The following is a 19,663-nucleotide window of genomic DNA, read 5'->3' as shown; positions in this document are numbered from 1 at the left end:
TCATTGGGTTTAGGGGATTGATGAAATGTACATTTCATCTCCCAAAATGAATGAATGATTTTAATTTGATAAAAGTACTCCTTTGACCAATTTGTGTTGATTTCATTCCCCCTCATCCTTCATCTCAATCCCATTCTCTTATCATTCATGTCATGGACCTATGATATCTCTATATCCTAAGGCTAGTTGATTACAAAATCAACAAAAGTGTGGATGAGATTAGGTCCACCTCTTTTTGCATATTCTTTAAAGTATGGTATGTTTTAAGAGTATGGTTCATAATACCATATCTCTAAAATGCATTAACACTAAGATTTTAATTGCCCGACCTCAAATAGTTGTGACTTCTACATAAGTCCAATTACGATTGCTTAATATAGCGTTAAATTTGTGACAGAAAAGGCATAGCATTATAGTAAGTGAGATTGTAAGTCTCCCCTCTTTCATGGTATTGTGTGGAAACTTGGCCTTTTTTCCTTCCTTTGGAAGATGTCTTGGTTCAAGGATCCATACTTGTGAATAGTGGGTTGAGTGTTATCCAAAGAATGACTTAAACAAAACAAAAGCAAAAGCAATACTAACTTCTAATCAACTAACAACTAACATTTAATTTCAAGCCATTTACTTTTATGAACTTTAATTTTAAGTCTTTATTCATTTTCCATTATTCATACCATTTAACGTGTTTACTTTAATGTCATTTTCACTTTGCTCACTTGAGTCATATTTTGTGATTATATTGTGATTGTATATACTTGTTTGTGTTTGTGGTCCTTTGATCTTAATGTACATAATAAAAACAAAAACCCTACAAAGACTTGTGTGGACTGTTGGATTTGATCTGATACATTGGACTTAGAATTAGGCAACAGTCCCTATGCAAAAGGACTTGGCCAATGCCAACTTTCATGAAACCAAGTACTTGTGAAGTGAACTTTCATCTGATGCAAATATTGAAGATCCATTTGAGTTCATCGGTTACATGGTCTTATTGAAGCTGTTACTTTGAACCCGTGTCTGATGCCTATCTCTGAAGTCATCTGATACATGGAAGATTATGAAGAAGATCACGGAGTTGCTAAGCTTGGATGAGGCTATCTTTATTTGATGCCTTGCTCTTCATCTTGCTATTTTTGTATTGATATTGCTTGATTCTAAAGTCTAAGGAAAATTTGGGTTTCTATATCTCATTCTTGTCTATTGGATTGCAACCCATTAGTCAGATCTTTTCAACTCTTAACTTTTAATTGTTACTTAGGATTAGTCTCTTCATCTCTTCTCCACTTCTTTAATTTCAAATCTCTCCCCCTTTTTTTAAATCTTCTTTGCTTGTGACTTCTAAACTTAGACCATATTGCAAATTAGAAACCTTGGCCTTATGCCATTGCTTTTTTTTAAATCTTTTTCTTGATTAAATTTGTAAATGAACTTAACTATACTTGACTTAAAATTTCAAAAGACAAAAAATAAATAACACTCATTCAAACCTTTTTAGGCCTTTTGTGTTTTTCTTAAACTTAAAAATTTGTTAAAAGCAATTCACTCACTTAAAAATTGATACCACGAACTACGAGATTTTGATCCCTCATTTTATGTTGGTACGTAGGCACAAGTCTGAAGGTCTTGTCAAACACAAAAATATAATTAATGAATTATTTTCTCATCCCCACACTCTATTTATTGCAAACATCATTTTGACCAAAAACACATATGCACACAAAAAATGGCTCCCTAGGAGTACCTAGGACACTTTGGGTGCTAATACATTCCCTCTGTTTAACCAACCCCCTTACCTGTAATCTCTGGCATTTTATTAGTTTTGATTTGAAAAATTCTTATCTTTGGGTTTTGTTCGTACTTTTCTCTTTTCCCTTAGAAACAATAAAAGCACGGTGACGACTCTGGTTTAATTGGCGTCTAGCTTACCCATAGCTTGATGGTCATGAATTTACCGCTACACCTACGTACCAACATAAAAATGAGGGATCAAAACCTCGTAGTTCGTGGTATCAATTTCAAAATGAGTGGATTTCTTTTAATCAAAATTTAAGTTTAAAAGAGGCACAAAGGGCCTAAAAGTTTGAATCGGTGTCAGTTCTTTTTGTCTTTTGAAATTTTAAGTCAATATGATTAGATTTATTTACAAGTTTGATTTAAGAAAAGAGTTTAAAAATGCAATGGCATAAGGCCAAAATTTCTAATTTGCAATAAAGTCTAAGTTTTGAAATCACAAGCAAAGAAGATTTTTAAAAAGGGGGGAGAGATTTTGAAATTTAAGAAGTGGGAAGAGATGAAGAGACTAATCCTAAGCATAAAATTAAAAGTTAAGAGTTGAAAATATCTGACCAATGGGATGTAATCCAACAGACAAGAATGTCATATAGAAAACCCATTTTCCCTTTGGACTTTGAATCAGGCAATATCAACAAGCAAATAGCAATATGAAGAGCAAGGCATCAAATAAAGATAGCCACAAGCAAGCAAATTCCATAGCTAGCAGTCTTCTTTATCTTCTCATGTATCAGATGAAATACTCCTTGATTAACTCAGAATAAGGCTTTAGACACATGTTCAAAGTAACAGTTGCATCAAGACCATGTAGCAGATGAATTCATGCGAATCTCAATACTTGCATTAGATGAAAGCTCAAATCCTCATAACTTGGTCTCAGAAATGCTGGCATTGGCCAAGTCCTTTTGCATAGGGAATGTTGCCTAATTCTTAGTCCAAAAGCTCAGATCAAATCCAATAGTCCACATAAATATTTTTTAGGGTTTTTGTTATTTATTAAGTATTTTAAGGTCCTAAGACCATAAACACGAACAAAATACACAAACAAGTATATACAAACACAATATATGGCTCAAGTGAGCAAAGTGAAAATGGCATAAACATAAACAAGTTGAATGATATGTAAATGACAAATGAAATGGTAAATGACTTGAATTTTAAATTGCATAAAGTAAATGACTTGAAAATAAAAGGAAGAATAATATGGCTCAAGTGAGCAAAGTGAAAATGGCATAAACATAAACAAGTTGAATGATATGTAAATGACAAATGAAATGGTAAATGACTTGAATTTTAAATTGCATAAAGTAAATAAATTGAAAATAAAAGCAAGAATAATAAAAGTTAGTCAAATTTTAGTTGATTAGATGTTAGTGTTGTTTTGCTTTTCAATTGATTAAGTCATTCTTTGAAGAACACTCAACCCTCTTTTCACAAGCATGGATCCTTTAACCAAGACATCTTCCAAAGGAAGGAAAAAAGGCCAAGTTTCCACATAATACCATGAAAAAGGGGAGACTTACAATCTCACTTAATAGAATGTTATGCCTTTAGGGTCAAAATTTAGCTCTATGTCAAGCAATCGTAATTGGACTTATGTAGAAGACACAACTATCTGAGGCCAGACAATATAAATTTTGGTGTTAATGCATGTTAGAGATATGGTATAATGAACCATACTCCTAAAACATAGCACACACAAAAATAAAAAGGATCAAAGGATGTACCTATCTTAGGATATTGAGACTTCATTGGTCAATGGAAAGGATGGGAGAGAATGGGATTGAAGATGAAGAGGGAGGAGAGATGAGAGAAACACAAATTGGTCATGGGAGAAATTTTATCAAATTAAAATCATTCATTTATTTTTGGAGATGAAATCTGCATTTCATCAATCCCCTAAATCAAATGATTTTAACTTGACAAAAGTCAAATCAACCTTGACCAAGGCCCAAACAAGTAGTCAAACTTCACAAGTCAATAAAAATGTCTCAACATAATTTCTATACAATTAATTAATTAAAAATCAAATAAAAAATACATTAAAATTAAATTTAGTTTGGTCAAAACCTAAAACCTCTTCAAAACACCAAATAAATGGCCAAGAGATTTATCCTAGGTCAAACAAGGTCAAAGGACCTTAGACAAAAAAATTCATAATTTTTGAAAAGTCAGAAGTGTTTCTAAATAATTAAAAATATGCACAAAACCAATTAAATCATGAAAAATATCAAAATTAATCCAAAAAATGATTTTAATTCAGAAAATGAAAGAGGAAAAAATATATATTTTTTTGGTGAAAGTCCCATATTTTTTAGATTAAAAATGAAATTGATATGAATAAAATAAAATAAATATATTAAACACAAAAATTAAAAAATTAAAAAAACAAGGGCCATCTGATCTCCCTCATTAATTGAGGTGGCAGATCTGATGGCCAAACGCGCGCTTCCACCAAACTCTGCAGTCAATGCGTGCACATGCATGGTAATCACTTTGGACGCGTGAGATTAGAACATGAGAACCAGATCAGATGACCTGGATTGATCCAGCGCACCACCAGAGCCTTAGCTCCGGTCATCTTCTCCGGTGATCACCACCGGTCTGGTTTAAGCTCAACTCCATGGAAAATGAAAAGTGAATACACTAATTTGAAGGGATAATGCTCAGGAGCATGAATCTGGCCTCAATTTTCTCCAATTCCAGGTATATAAAAAGATATAGGGATTTGAATTTTGAGGATCATGACTTGAGTTGCTTCGATTTGACCTCAAAGCAACTCAATCTTCTTGCCTACATTGATAGGACTTCACACAACCAAAAATCACAAAGAATGGTGAAGAATTGAGGGAGAATAGAAGAGAAGAAGTTTCTGAAAATTCACCTTCAATGGAGCTTCAAACTTGCTCGATCTTGATTCCAATTGTGCTTGGCCTTGCTTCAGATGCTTGTTAGAAGTAATTAGGATCAAGAAATGGTATGTACTCTTGGAGTTTCAATCTCAAAACAGATGGAGATTTGAAACTCGATTTTCAAAAGAAAACCTTTAAGATTATCCTTTAATGGAGAGGGTTCGGATTGCAGTTTCAAAGCTTGGGCATCAGGTCCTTAATTCTGAGCAATGAGGGTCTTATTTATAGCCAAGGAGATTCATTTCCACACACTTCCAAATTTGGCAAAAATGAGTCATTCTCTTTGCATGGGCGTGTGATTGGCCCATCAAGTGATGTAATTAGGTCCAAAAATGAGTGAGAATCATGTTGAAACCAATTCATGTAGCCATGCATTCGTGTATGAAATGTGGAAGTGAAAATCATTCAAATGGTGTTTCACATTGCACCCATGCGCAAGTCCTTTATCCTTTGGCCAAATGAGATGATATTGGACTTTTTGGAAAGATGAGATCAAGGGGAACAACTTTAATGTTGAACACATTTTCATTTGAAGCTTGGATCATGATTAATTTGGAGGTGAAAGTTTGGGAAATCTAACATATTTGAAACTTTTCTAAGTCCCAAGTCAAATGTTCACTTCTTCCACCTTGAATAACTTTTTCTATAGACTTCAAATAAGAACAGTTCCTTCATCAAAGTTGTATCTCCTTAACTCCTATTCAATTTGGTCACAAATTTGACCTCACTTGGATTTGTCATGAAGGGGTTATGAATTTTAGAAGTTGAGGAAAATCACTTGTTCAATGGTATTGGCCCAAAATGACATATAATGTTTCCTCTTGGAACATGCATTTTCAAGTTGAATTTGAACTTCCTCCCAACATAAAAGTTGAAGTAGACATCTTAAATTTGATCATGGAATTTGAATGGCTTTCATATCATAAATATTGAGCAACTTATGGTCTTGGGAAGTTGACCTCCAAACTAGGGTTCAGACAAAATGACCTATAATCCGTTACCATAAAAAATGACTTTACAAGCAAAATTAGCTCTTGACTTCAACATGAAAGTTGTTTGGAATGTCATTTTTAGTAACATTTCTCTTGGAATCATTTTCATATAACAAAAAGTGTAGGCGATAGGGTTTAGGGAACCCCATTTTTGACCAGTTGACTTTCTTTGATCAACCACCATGAACCATCTTGATAGCTTGACATGCTATTGAATTTTGGGACTCATGAAGGATAATATATGTGTAGGATGATGTAATATGAAGTATTCCTTGAAATATTTGATCAATTGTTAAAGAAATGTGTTAAAGAAGTTACACAAGATACCCAGATGGATTAGGGTTTACAAGGAAAACAAACTCCAAACTCTTGATGATTTCTTGATCAAAATGATATGTGAAGATCATGGGGATCCATATATGATGCTTAGGACCAATGTAAACCAATTCTTGATTGCACTCCTTGCATTGAGGGTCTTAAACCCTAGGTATGAGCTTGACAGAGCATAGGTGAGCATGCACACTACCTACACAAGCAAAAAACTATACATTGACATATTGTTGGTATTTTGGTTAGTAAATAATGAAAAACAAAGTATGAGACAATCAAAATGTGCCTGATGATCTCTCCCAATGCAAACCCAATGAATGAGGGGTAAGGAGGATGCCAAGGTGTGATCCCAATGTCAATGCATATGATGAGATAGCATGAGGGATCTTATGGTCAAAATTGGGGTCTTACACCCCTCACAAGGAAGCGACGAACGAGAACACCTGGCCATCTTCCCTCAAGGGTCACACTATTTTTCTAACCGACACCATCCTCGAATCCAACCTCTCTTCGGATTCAGCAAAAGCACAAGATTCTCAAAACAGTTGAACTAGCCAACACTGCACTCTTGCATGAAACAACCTGATATCCAAGATCTATACAGTTGGAACATCCAAGAAAAGTAGACATTTCTCCCCCACTTGTTTCATTCCCAACCTGCAAATGGAAAATAAAACAAGCATCAATGGTGTTCTCACACACATGTCGCATACTAGGGAACAAACTTATTAAACAACCTGGCCAGACGAACCGACCTACTCTGATACCACTATGTAACACCCTAACTTTCCCCCGAGTAAATTTACAACATTTATCATAGTAAAACAAAACAACATGCAATTTAGGATGCTACACAACAACATACAATCAACCTGCTCAGTTATAAAGACATGTAACATTTTACATTTATAAAAATAGTAGTAATAACCACATGTTTGAATGTTAACTTTTATTAAATCGCAGCGGAACAACAATAACAAATAGTTAACTCAACATAACCAACATCAACATAACATATCATATAAGAAACATTAAAACATAAAGAAAGACACAACATTCCAATCCCCCAATGTTAGGCATCATAGCAGACGCCAACACAAAAATAAAACGGAAGACTTCATCTTCCACTCACATCTAAACTCCTACTACGAATTATTTGCACGTTACCCACGTGGAGGCAACATTCAAACAGAAGGGGTGAGATATCATAATTATAAATAAAACCATGATAATAAGAAAAAACAATGCATTTAAGGTTATGTCACACAACCACATAAACAGTACAATGTATTTCAACACCATCACACAGAAAAATATTCATTTTCAGGCACTGGAACAATTTTAAATGACATTACACACTCTCAGCTTTCCGAAACTTCAAACTGCGCGTCAAACAGAGTTATGGAGCTCATGTTACGTCATTTTCAATTTCCCAATTTTTTTATATAACAGTGGTAACCGGTTACGCTCAAATCGGTAACCAGTTACGGGCTTCGAAAACAGCCCAAAAACCTATTTTTCGTCGTTGGAGGCCTTCCGGACCTCCGATTTCGATTATGTAAAAACTTTTGATCTCATAATTCGACATACTATAATTATTCAATGATTAAAATAATCTATTCACATTATATCACAAATTATCATAAAAAACCATTCATTCTCATCAACTCATATGTACCCCAAACCTCCCCACAACAATAATTGCAATAATTCATCATTTAAACACTGACCCGAAACCACATCAATTCACACAACTTTTACATCACACAATCTAATCAATTTTTTTGGGTTTAATAGCAATATTTAATCATTCATACAATTCAATCAAATTTCATGGGTTTAACAACAACATTTTCATTATTCCCATAATTCAATAAAATTCATGGGTTTAACATCAACATTTTCATCATTCACACAATTCAATCAAATTTCATGGGTTTAACAACAATATTTTCATCATTCCCACAATTCAATCAGATTTCATGGGTTTAACAACAACATTTTCCTCATTCACATAATTTAATTAAATTTTATCGGTTTAACAACAACATTTTCATCATTCTCACAATTCAATCAAATTTCATGAGTTTAACAACAACATTTTCATCATTCACAAAATTCAATCAAATTTCACGTGTTTAACAACAACATTCTCATCATTCCCACAATTCAATCCAATTGCATGGGTTTAACAACAATATTTTCATCATTCCCACAATTCAATCAAATTTCATGGGTTTAATAGCAACATTTTCATCATTCCTATAATTCAATCAAATTTCATCGGTTATACAACAACATTTTCATCATTCCTACAATTCAATCAAATTTCATGGGTTTAACAACAACATTTTCATCATTCCCACAATTCAATCAAATTTCATGGGTTTAACCGCAACATTTTTATCATTCCCACAATTCAACATAGAGAAGAAAACACAAAACCTACATGGCATAATCTACCCACCATCATCATGTTAACCCTTAGATAATCAGAACACCACCCTTACCTTAGAGTTCTTAGCAATGACTTCTTTAACCTTCAACAATTGTGAATCTCCCCTTGAGCCCTAACATCTTCTTCTCTCTTTCTCTGCTTCTCCTCTTTTCTCCCCAAATGTTACGTACTGAGTTTCTATCACAATACCCCTTTTATATTTTTATTATAAATTCTATTATTTTATTAACTTATTATATTATCACTATTTTCTTAATAATAATAATAATAATAATAATAATAATAGTAATAATAATAATAATCCAATCAAATTAAATAATTGAATTAATATTCATATAATATTAATTAACTAATTAAATAATAACTAATATGATTAATTAGTTTTACTCACCACACTACCCTTTCTACACTTTTGCTTACACACTCCCAACACCTTAATTTCTAAGGCAACTTCCCCACGCCAAGGGTACACAACACATCAAAACACCAATCAACACAACACAATCACAACTATCACATAATTAAATTATGGAAAATAATTTAAATAAAATCGGGCCGTTACAATGCACACAGGATATAATCGTGGATAATCATGTTGACCTGTGTTTCGCGTGCTCGGTTGACACGAGACCCACATCCAGACTAGACTCACTTGGAAGTACCTTTATCCTGCAATAATTTGGTATGACAAGGTATTTTCATTTGAATCTGTGTCTCTGGGAGACCTTTTAGGAAGTACCTTTTGAAGACTAGAACCTACCTATGAGGGAATGAGATTTTCTTGCAGGAAACCATAGACTCTACATTCCTCAAAAATCATGATTGCGCCAAACTTTTGAACCTGCATTGAGAATCATATGCAAATTATCCAGAACATATTGAACCTTTAACCTATATTATTGGATACCATTATTGCACCATTGTGTATGTACCAAACTTTTGAACCTAAATTATTTTATCATCGAGCCTTTGAATCAATCTATGTTGCATATCTATTTGCATTCCATCCATATAAACAACATATGCATACATTCACTTGCATTTCATGCATACCAATCAGAAAAAGATCACCATTTCCCTTCCTCATCTAGAAGACAATGATTCCCCGAAGCCAATCACCAAAATATCATGGAATAAGTTGAGCATGAGAACACAATGTGAAAGAAGAGCCAGAATGACGCCCAAGGCAAGGTCGACATGATCTTGGAACTATTCCTAGACAGCATGGCAACAAACTTTCAAATCAGGTTGTGATTGGTGAACAAATTGAGAGCCAACTGAAAGCGGGTAAAATCTAGAATGCAACTGCGGGCATTCCGCCGGTTTATCCCCAAGAGCAATATCTCATACAACATCATAAGTCCACTCAAGGAAATCAGAAACAGAAGTAGAAGAAAATCAGCAAATGAAACAACGATCAAGAAAGGAGACGTTATCGCTTTGATCCAATTCCATTTGCTTATACGCATCTATTTCCTATTCGTATTCATGCTTGGGGAATTATGGCCAAAGAGATCAACCTTGCTAGGTTTCCCTACCATCTTAGGCATGATCCTAATGCCATATGTGGATATCATGCAAGATACATAGGGAACTCCATGGAAGCCTGTGTTGCCTTTAAGACCAAAGTTCATGAGATCCTTGATCATAGGTTATTATGCTTTATAGAGAAGCCTCGCCATAATTATACATATGTGATTGCTGAAACACCTGTTGAAACTGGACATGAATATATGGGTCCTCCTCTTCATGTACAAATTCCTCCTTCAATGGCTTAACCTGATGTGCAATATCTGTATCAAGGCTTTTAGTCTACTATCTCTGGAATGCCTTTTGCCTATCCTGGGGCACCTCCTGCTATTGTACATCCACATGCTTATCCTAGGGAACCCTATGCTCTGTACGGGATCCAGCATGGTCAAACTGTTAATCTAGGTATACATATGGTTAATCCTAGCTTGATCTGTCTTACTCAAATGTTCCCACAAGGTGTTACTCCTGTTATTCATCCTTAGTTCCATGCACCTCTTGCTCCCGTGCTATACTACCTTTTCCATATTTTGCTGCAACTCAATATCCACAACCTCCACAAGTTCAAGCTTCTCAAAGTCAACAAATTGCACAACATAACAGAAATCAAGGGCAGAGACAACATGGACAGAGGAAACCAGAAAGAGGGATAGATTCGGTTCATATGCCTTATGGTATGCTACTCCCTCAATTGCTCAATTGTTCATTGGTTCAATTAAGGCAACTAGGACCTCCTCCAACACCTCTTCCTCAAGGCTATGACGTAAATTCTAGATGTGAGTTTCACTGAGGGGCACCCGGGCGTACAATTGAGAATTGCAAATCCTTGAAGCCCAAGGTACAACACCTAGTCGACTCAAAGGCTATTACATTCATGCCAAATGGCCCAAACATACTAAACAATCCCATGCCTCCGCAGACAGGCACATTGTAATGCCATAACCGGTGCAATTGGAAGCAAGGATAGATCCGAAGAGGTTTCATCTGTTGGAAGAGTCTGAAGGGACTATCACATCAGCTTGCACAAGCACGATGACCCCAATCTATGGGTGGGTACAAAGGATAATCATGTCAGCGATCATTAGATTGTTCAATGATTTTCATTTGTAATCTTTTTTTATTAAGTGTTATTCACTTGTAAAACACGTTTGTTTCCAAATGATAATAATAATGAAATGAATATGCATGCTTTGAATCATTCCATTCGTGTTCACTCATATTTTATTTATCACTATCAAACTTTTGTTTAAGCGAAAATCAAAAGGAGGACGATGAAATAAAAAAAACACGAAATTACCGGTGTTATGCTTTTGAATAAAACCTTGTTGGTGATGTAAGACATTATTTCACATCCCTAAAGACCAGAGGTATAAGGAAGGTAATCCCTAGTCAACCCCTTTGAGCCTAGGAGTAGTAGTTTCTTTCTATATGAAAAAACCCTCAATATTAACCATGGACAGGGTAATCTTTAGTTAGTTTGACCACGCGTTCAAATTTCAACAGGGGAGTATCCCATATGAGGATCAACCACATCCTATCTCTCACGTGAGGTTGAGAATCACAAATCTATAATGGTTGTCCCTCACCAACAAAAGAAACAAGGCAATCACGACCCTTTCAACAAATCAAACGAACAAATGTCACACGATTTGTTCCAATAAAAAATGATGAAAAATAAAAAAAGCAAAAGAAAATTTCGCTAAGTCGAATACTCAAAAACGAGTGACTTAGGCAAAAATTAGGGCATCCCAATGGACTGTAGGTTTAGTCCAGGAAAAAGTTAGGGAAAATAAGAAATAAAAACATATAATCAAAGGAAAATCATCAACAAGAAAAAATTAGTGTGGCTACAAATAAAAGATAAAAGGTTGGTGCCTGTCACTCCAAAAATCTCATTGGTTCCTTAAACATCACTTCTACCGTCAAAAGCCTTTTGAAAAGTGAACACTTGTGTTGAACTAGTTGAACGTAGGACTGTAGAACATTAAGGAGAATGGGTCGGTTAAAATAAAATTTTGAGCCATAAATCCTTTTATTCTCAAACCGTGAATCAGACCACGTTACAACCCTCAAAAGACCTAATTGAAGCCAAGTTTATTTCGAAAGCATACTACAGTAAGATCTTGTTAAAACTGACTCCTAAAGTTTTGCTTATAATTTGTGTTGGTATTGATATGACATTATAACTAGTGATTTTATCACTATATGTCATCATCTCAATGAACATACTTGGATTTCGAAACTGACATAAGCATAACATTATAATTATCATTTTCAAAATGAACAACTTTACTCACGAATAAGCACTCGACATTAGAATTATCATTTTCACAATAGGAAGTTTGATCACTGAGGGGAAAATGCCTGAAAACTCCATTGAGAAAAATGGCAAGCCTCTTCAAGATGCAGTCAATCTGGGGTAATCACGTCGAGATTCGACAAATCTCTCCAAGATCAGCCAGCCAGGGGCAAAATCACTTCAAGACTCGTACTGAGGCAGAACACCTCATGAGCACAAAAGTCAACTACTCCAAAAGACGGTTAATCAGAGGCATACAATTCCAAGACAATGGGCAGGTCAGATCGAGAACGTCTTGTGACAAGGTTTCTCCATAACTTGCGACTAGGGCAATCCATGTAGATACACAATAAACTAGGCAAAGACTGTCTATGAAGGTATAAGTTCTCTCCATATTCTAAGACAAGTGAAAAGGTGTATCAACAACCGTTAAGCCTAAAGTAGGTGTCAGAGAATCACATCTTCATAACCCTTATCCTAGCCTTAAATCTTCCATCTCCCACCACATGAGCATTTGTTAAACCATTACATAAATCATCACCATGCATTAATCATATCGCTTCACTCATCCATATCATTCATTTGGCATAACATGAAGGCTTGCAGAACAAACCAGAAAATCCAAAGCTCAATATTTATTGGAACCTCCAAACCCAATTTTTATTGGTATCCATAAATCCCAACTTGCTTGGCACATCCCTAAAGCCCAACTTGCTTGGCATCTCCAAAGCCCAATCCTTATTGGCATCTTTCAAAGGCCAATCCTTATTGGCACCCTTCAGAGCCCAATTTTGCTTGATATCTCTCAAAGCCCAACTTGCTTGGCATCCCACAAAGCTCAACTATACTTGGATTCTGCATGTAGTAACCATCATTACATAGCATTACATCCTTAAAAATATGTAGCATATCCATCAAGATGAAGCATTACGCCATAAAAATTCAAAAGGGCATACAAAGCATAAGACAAATTTGGTACCTTGCAACGAAGGACCCAACAATAATGTACCTCTGAAGAGAATAATTCCTATACAAATTCACAGATGATATTCCTAGCGAGTTCCCACAAAGTCCAACCTATTTTGACACCTTTTTAAAATCCAGTTCTCGTCTGGATTATCTTTTCAAAATCCAGTTCCCGTCTGGTAGTTAGTTCCCGTATGGCTTATCTTTTCAAAATCCAGTTCACGTCTGGTAGTCAGTTCACGTCTGGTAGTCAGTTCTCGCCTGGCATATCTTCTCAAAATCTAGTTTCCTTTTGGTTGTCAGTTCCCGTATGGCTTATCTTTTCCAAATCCAGTTCTCGTCTGGCTTGTCTTTTCAAAATCTAATTTCCTTTTGGTAGTCAGTTCCCTCTGGATTATCTTTTTAAAATCCAATTCTTGTCTGACTTAACTTTTCAAAATCCAGTTCTCGTCTGGCTAATCTTTTCAAAATCCAGTTCTCGTTTGACTTATCTTTTCAAAATCCAGTTCTCGTCTGGCTTATCTTTTCAAAACCTAGTTCCCGCCTGGTAGTCAGATCTCGTCTAGCTTGTCTTTTCAAAATCCAGTTCTCTTCTAATAGTCAGTTCCTGTATGGCATATCTGTTCAAAATCTAGTTCTTGTCTTGTAGTCATTTTTCGTCTAACTTATCTTTTCAAAATCCAGTTCTCGTGTGGTAGTCAGTTCCTATATGACTTACCTTTTCAAAATCTAATTCACGTCTGATAGTCAGTTCCTGTCTGGCTTATCTTTTCAAAATCCAGTTCCAGTCCAGTAGTCAGTTCCCGTCTGACTAATCTTTTCAAATCTAGTTCTTGTCTGGTAGCTAGTTCCCATCTGGCTTATCTTTTCAAAGTCCAGTTCCCGTCTAGAAAAACATCCCAAAGTCCACTTCTCATATAGAAAATCATTTCGAAGTCCAGTTCACTTCTGGTAAATATTTTCAAAGTTCAATTCTCCCATATGGAAAATGATTTCGAAGTCCAATTCCCGTCTGGCAAATCTTTTCAAAGTCTAGTTCCCGTCTGAAAAATCATTTTCACTACCTTTTAAATTTTTTATCTACATTCTTTATGCTTGCCTTTTGCAAGTACACAATCAATCTTTACTTTTTTGTGGAACCTTGTGGGAATATCCTAACTACCAATACTTGCCAAAGCTAATCAGTGGAGGCAAAACAAAAATCATCACAAACACTCATACCTACATTTTTCTCTTCGAAGTACAAAATTTATGGTTCAGTTGTTGGACGTTAGAAAACTAAAGTCTACCACCATGCAAAAAGTGTCTCACCTTGTAGATATCATTCATTTCACATTGCTGCACAACTTACATAACTTCATGCTTCATGAAAAAAATCAAACGTACATTTCATATAACATGCATATCAAACATTTCTCTTGTGACTGATCTATTTATCCGACAAGATATTTTGGTCAATCCCCAGTAGATGAACCTACAAAGGCCAATGGACATTCCACATCCACAATACACATATCTTTCTTAAATTACAAATGCTTCATTCTCAACGGGATTTTTTTTTGGATATTCTTGTATTTAATCCTCTTCTACCATTGAATGCCCGAAAAGTTGTCGCCAATCGTACATTCAGGTCCAAGATGATTAAATAAGGGAAACTGTCATACCCACAAATTTGCCCTACTTTTTTCAATTTTTGTCCGTCTTAGTGCTCATTTCATATGCATATTCACATGCCATAATCATCCATCATAACACATTTATTTACAAATGCATTTTCAAATAAGCATCATTGATTTAAAGGGTCTTCCTATTTTACAAGGATAATGGATCAAACTTATGTTATATCTTGACTATTTTGGCACAACAATGATGTTTGGTTCATTCCTTAGGGATCAATGCTGGTGGAACCCTAGTTCTTGATCTTTTCGACTTATGGATCATGTGGTTTGCATTATGGTATTAGATTTGATCATAAAACTCTAATCTTGGTAATCATTTGGTTGACTCTTGAAAAACCTAACATTGGTCTATGACTTCTAGATCATGTCATGGAATTGGGGTTAGAGGTCACTTTTGCTGACCATTCTTTGTTATGATCTTGCATATTAGTTTTGTTTGGCTATTTGTTTTAGATTCAAGGCATATCATGGCACATTCACATTCAAGATCAAGATGCAATTGCAAACATATTTCAAACATTCAAAATTTAAGTTTTGGAGGGAAAGTTCATCTTTCTTCATATACAAGCCCGTCATTTCAAAAACAAATCCATTTATATTACAAAAGATCCAAATTGCAAAGTCTACTCAAAATTACACATGTTTGACCTAGAGTTGACTTTGGTCAACTGTTGACTTTTTGGTAAAACTGTTGACCAATGTCAACTACCTAGTTTTATTCCTAAACCCTATTCCTATTCTTTAATAGCAAGCCTTCTAAGTCTTCTTCATGTGCCTTAAGTGTCCTTATGCCATGACTTAAAACCATGCTTAGCCTTGTCTTTCCTCATCCACATGTGCATATATGTCCTACAAAAACACACGTGACCATTAGCATTCATACACTAACAATTCAATCACAATTTCTCACTTCCAATCCAATATATAAATAATCAAGGTATAAAGCAAACAAGCATACAAACCACTCCATCACTTATTAACTGCAATATTACACTAACCTCCTTTGCTAACTAACCACTTTTCCTCCATGACTAATTTTAACCTTCCAATTACTTTAACAAGCATTTACCATGAGGTCCTCTCAATTTTCTAATTGATGCTCACCAAGACAAATTTCCATAACAGCCTGCCACTAAAACTTCATATCAATAATTTAGATCATTACCAGTCTCACAGTCCAATGTGATTCACAACAAGCATCAGTCCCATATCAATTCACAACTTTTAAAATACTAGTTCACCCTAACAGTCAGTTAAGTATCAACTTAGCATCATAGAAATTGATTAAAGCATCTCTGCATAGCCATAAAAAACCCAAACCAGCAAGTGTAAAAACTACCTACATACAAAATCTAAGCAATCTAGTTTGACTACACAAATACTTGGACAAGTTGCTGCATTCAAGAGCATGAAGAGGAAGAACCAATTTGTACCAGATTCAAACCTTTGGTAAATTCATAAGAGTTATAGTTGGCTTGCTAAACTAACATCACAATTATCCAGCCTAACTTTACTAACTGCCAACATAACTCTAATTTCAACTAACAAGCTAACTTGTTAATAAAACTACAACTAGCTACTAACTAGCTTGAATCTTAATTATTAACACCTAAATCTAGACTAAAATAACATAACAGATTTAGCCATAACTAACTAAACCAATACCACACCATCCATTCAAGCTATGACAGTCCAACTTCATTTCATTTCACTAACCTTCTAATTGAGCTAACTCAACTTAACAGTACTCTCATTCACTAATTGATATCATAACTAACAATTAAAACAGTTTTTAACTCTTTCCTAACTAACTAAGTGAAATTAACACTAACTTAGACTCTAACATCGTAACTAAATTCAAAAACCAAGGTTAACAAAGGCTAACAGAATTGCTAACTGCTAACAACCAAAACCACTGAAAAACTGACAGAGGTGCATTGCCCTAACGCCTCTGACCTAACTACCCCATTCTGTTAGCATCACTCCCCTCTATATAACCAATCATTTCTCAATCTTTAAGGAGGATTTTCACTTTTCCAGAGATCATTCTTCAATCATTGACACAAGATCTCTCAAATTCTCATCACTCTTTGATTTGGTTTCAGCTCAATATCTCTGAACCTCAGTCACTCTATTCCATTCACTTAGGAAATTAGGGTTCATGCAATGCGTGGTTCGATTCTAGGATTAGGCTGGTAATTAGGAAAAACTAAGTAGTGAATGAAAGAGAGGGTGAGAGGACAAATCAAACAGCGTAAATTTGAGAGTGTTTGGATCCCCGCCGTCGCCCGAGGCGATTTCCGGAGCGGCGAGGTTCTGAGTTTTGATGAACTAGCTCAGGTTTCGAGGTTGAATGGAAATGCATTACACCACACCGATGCCTCTCTTTCTCTCTTTGGTGACTGCACATTGGGCCTCTTAGCCCATTGTTTGCTATTAAAACCCCTTTTTTCACTTACACTCCCTCTGTCTTGACTCAGCCAAGGCCACATTGGGCCTTCTGATGGGCCTTGTGCCTTAGTTCTGTGCACACCCCTTGCTGGCTCTACACCCATGCATCTCTTATTTTCTTATTTTATTTCACATTTTTGCTCTTTTTTTCTTTAATTTTTGTTGGTGTTTTTAATATCTTTTATGTCTTTTAATGTATTTTAAATACATTTTAGTACTTTTTAATTACATGTTTTAGTGTTTTAAATACCTTTTTTATTCTTTAATTGTGTGTCGATTTGATCCATACTTTAAAAAGAATAACATTAGTGTAAACAGTAATCATACACTTAGGTTTAATTAGAATAATTTTAGAAAAACTTTCAATGAAATCTTTTGAAATCCATAACATGTACATATGAGCTTTAGAGTAGTTTTTTTTGAAATTAATAATGGCTAATATTGCAATTTCTTCTTAAAAATATAGAGGCTTGATTTACACTCTGATACCACTCTTAATTGAATGATTAATCAAAGTTCTCTTTGATCAAATAGTCCATTCACCTGTCTTGTCCCCTGTCCAGTCAAGTGATCAGAAGCTTCTTGATCACTTGATAAGACTAATCCTATGTACTGGCACTGCATTGGACCTCAACTCAAGTTAAGGACTTCACACTCAAGTTAACTCAAGATTTCACAATCAATACCTGGAAGACTCTAGCCATTAAGACTGGATCAATGATCAAGCACAACAAAAATATTCATCTTCAACACTTGTTAATCATGATGAGAATTGCACGCCATGAGCCTTAAGCAACAGAGAAGAATAAGAGAAATTTTTCCTATCCTTGTTTTGAGTACCTCTAGATACGAAGCGTAGGCCCCAGTTATTAAGAGTATTCTCCTTTGTTCATAGACTTTAGCGCAGTCCGAATCAAATGATTGTCAAGTTTCTTCATCACAGGCAACATCTCGAAACTTCAACATTGCAACAATCTCCATCAATAATACACTTCCTATCTGGACCAAATACCGCTCTCTTTGTCGTCCATACATCCTTTGGGTTAATCACCTCATGGTTAAACACCCATTTCTGAATCAATATCTTCATACATTGCCTTGTGGAACCTCATGCTCTAGCAACTTTCATACATTGCCCTATGGAGCTTGATGCTCTGGCAAACATCATACATTGCCTCGTGGAGCCTCATGATTTGGCAAAACCTTTTTCTTTTATTTTCCCCCGTGGAGCTTTATGCTCTGGAAAACATCATGCATTTCCCTGTGGAGCCTCATGATCTGGAAAATTTCTAGCATTGCCCTGTGGAGCCTTATGATCTAGCAACCTCATGCATTTCCCTATGGAGTTCCATACTCTGGAAACCTTCATATTATCGCCATGTGGAACCTCATGCTCTAGCAAACCCCTTTGTAGGTCTTGATCCTTGGATCTAGTCAAAATCCGACCATTATGCATTAGCCATACCATTTATTGGTCAACACTGCATATTATTTGATTTAGATACACCTACCATACGGTTTTAAACAACACACTCCTTGTCCAAACAATATTTTCACCACATCCAAGCAATATTTTTCTCATTTTCCAAGTCTTTTACACTTCAAAAAACTTTCTCTCTTTCTTTTTCAATTCAAACAACTCTTTCTTTTTCTTTTATCACACAAACATTTCCAGAACAACTCTTCTTTTCAGAAAAGAACTTTTATGATTCGTTTCTTAGTAGACAAACTAAAAGATGGGAGCATCCGAACTAGGATCAAATCAGCCAACATCTACACACTTCTAGGATATGATTATAATTGTTCCCTAAAATCAACCAACAAATTTGTATTTTCTACCATGAACTACGGAGCTCTGATTTCCTTATTGAACTATGAGGATATGTAAGCACGAGGGTTTGAATCATTGGCGAGCACACTAATTATTACACCTTTTTTCCTTTTCGCAAGTAACCATTAGATAGTAACACTCATTTAATCAAAGAACAATCAAAATGGTTCCCGTTGAGTACAACGGATGTGAGGGGTGCTAATACCTTCCCCTTGCATAACCGACTTCCTTACCCTTTTTCTCTTCCCTTGAGTTTTATCGATATTTTCCCTTCCCTTTTGAAATAAATAAAGTTCGGTGGCGACTATGTTGTGTCTTCGAGTGTGTAATACGCTCAGGTATTTTTTGCCGCATGATAGCAGTTGAAGATGAAGATGAGGAATTGTCCAAGATGGTATTTTGTAGACCTTTGGATGTTGCTCTT

At 35.3% G+C, this 19,663-nt stretch overlaps 1 long non-coding RNA gene across 1 annotated transcript; it reads right to left on the bottom strand.

Annotated features, from left to right (window-relative positions):
- Nucleotides 1-15,438: 15,438 nt before the first annotated feature.
- On the bottom strand, nucleotides 15,439-17,418 carry LOC127105771 (uncharacterized). The gene is made up of 2 exons (XR_007795128.1): nucleotides 15,956-17,418; nucleotides 15,439-15,806 (listed from the first exon to the last, which is right to left on the bottom strand). It is a non-coding gene; the product is annotated as an uncharacterized LOC127105771 (long non-coding RNA).
- Nucleotides 17,419-19,663: the final 2,245 nt, after the last annotated feature.

This window comes from Lathyrus oleraceus, chromosome 7, assembly GCF_024323335.1.
Source record: "Lathyrus oleraceus cultivar Zhongwan6 chromosome 7, CAAS_Psat_ZW6_1.0, whole genome shotgun sequence".
NCBI classification, from domain to species: domain Eukaryota; kingdom Viridiplantae; phylum Streptophyta; class Magnoliopsida; order Fabales; family Fabaceae; genus Lathyrus; species Lathyrus oleraceus.
The sequence above is the reverse complement of the archived record's forward strand: the minus strand, read 5'-3'. Positions and strand labels throughout refer to the sequence as shown.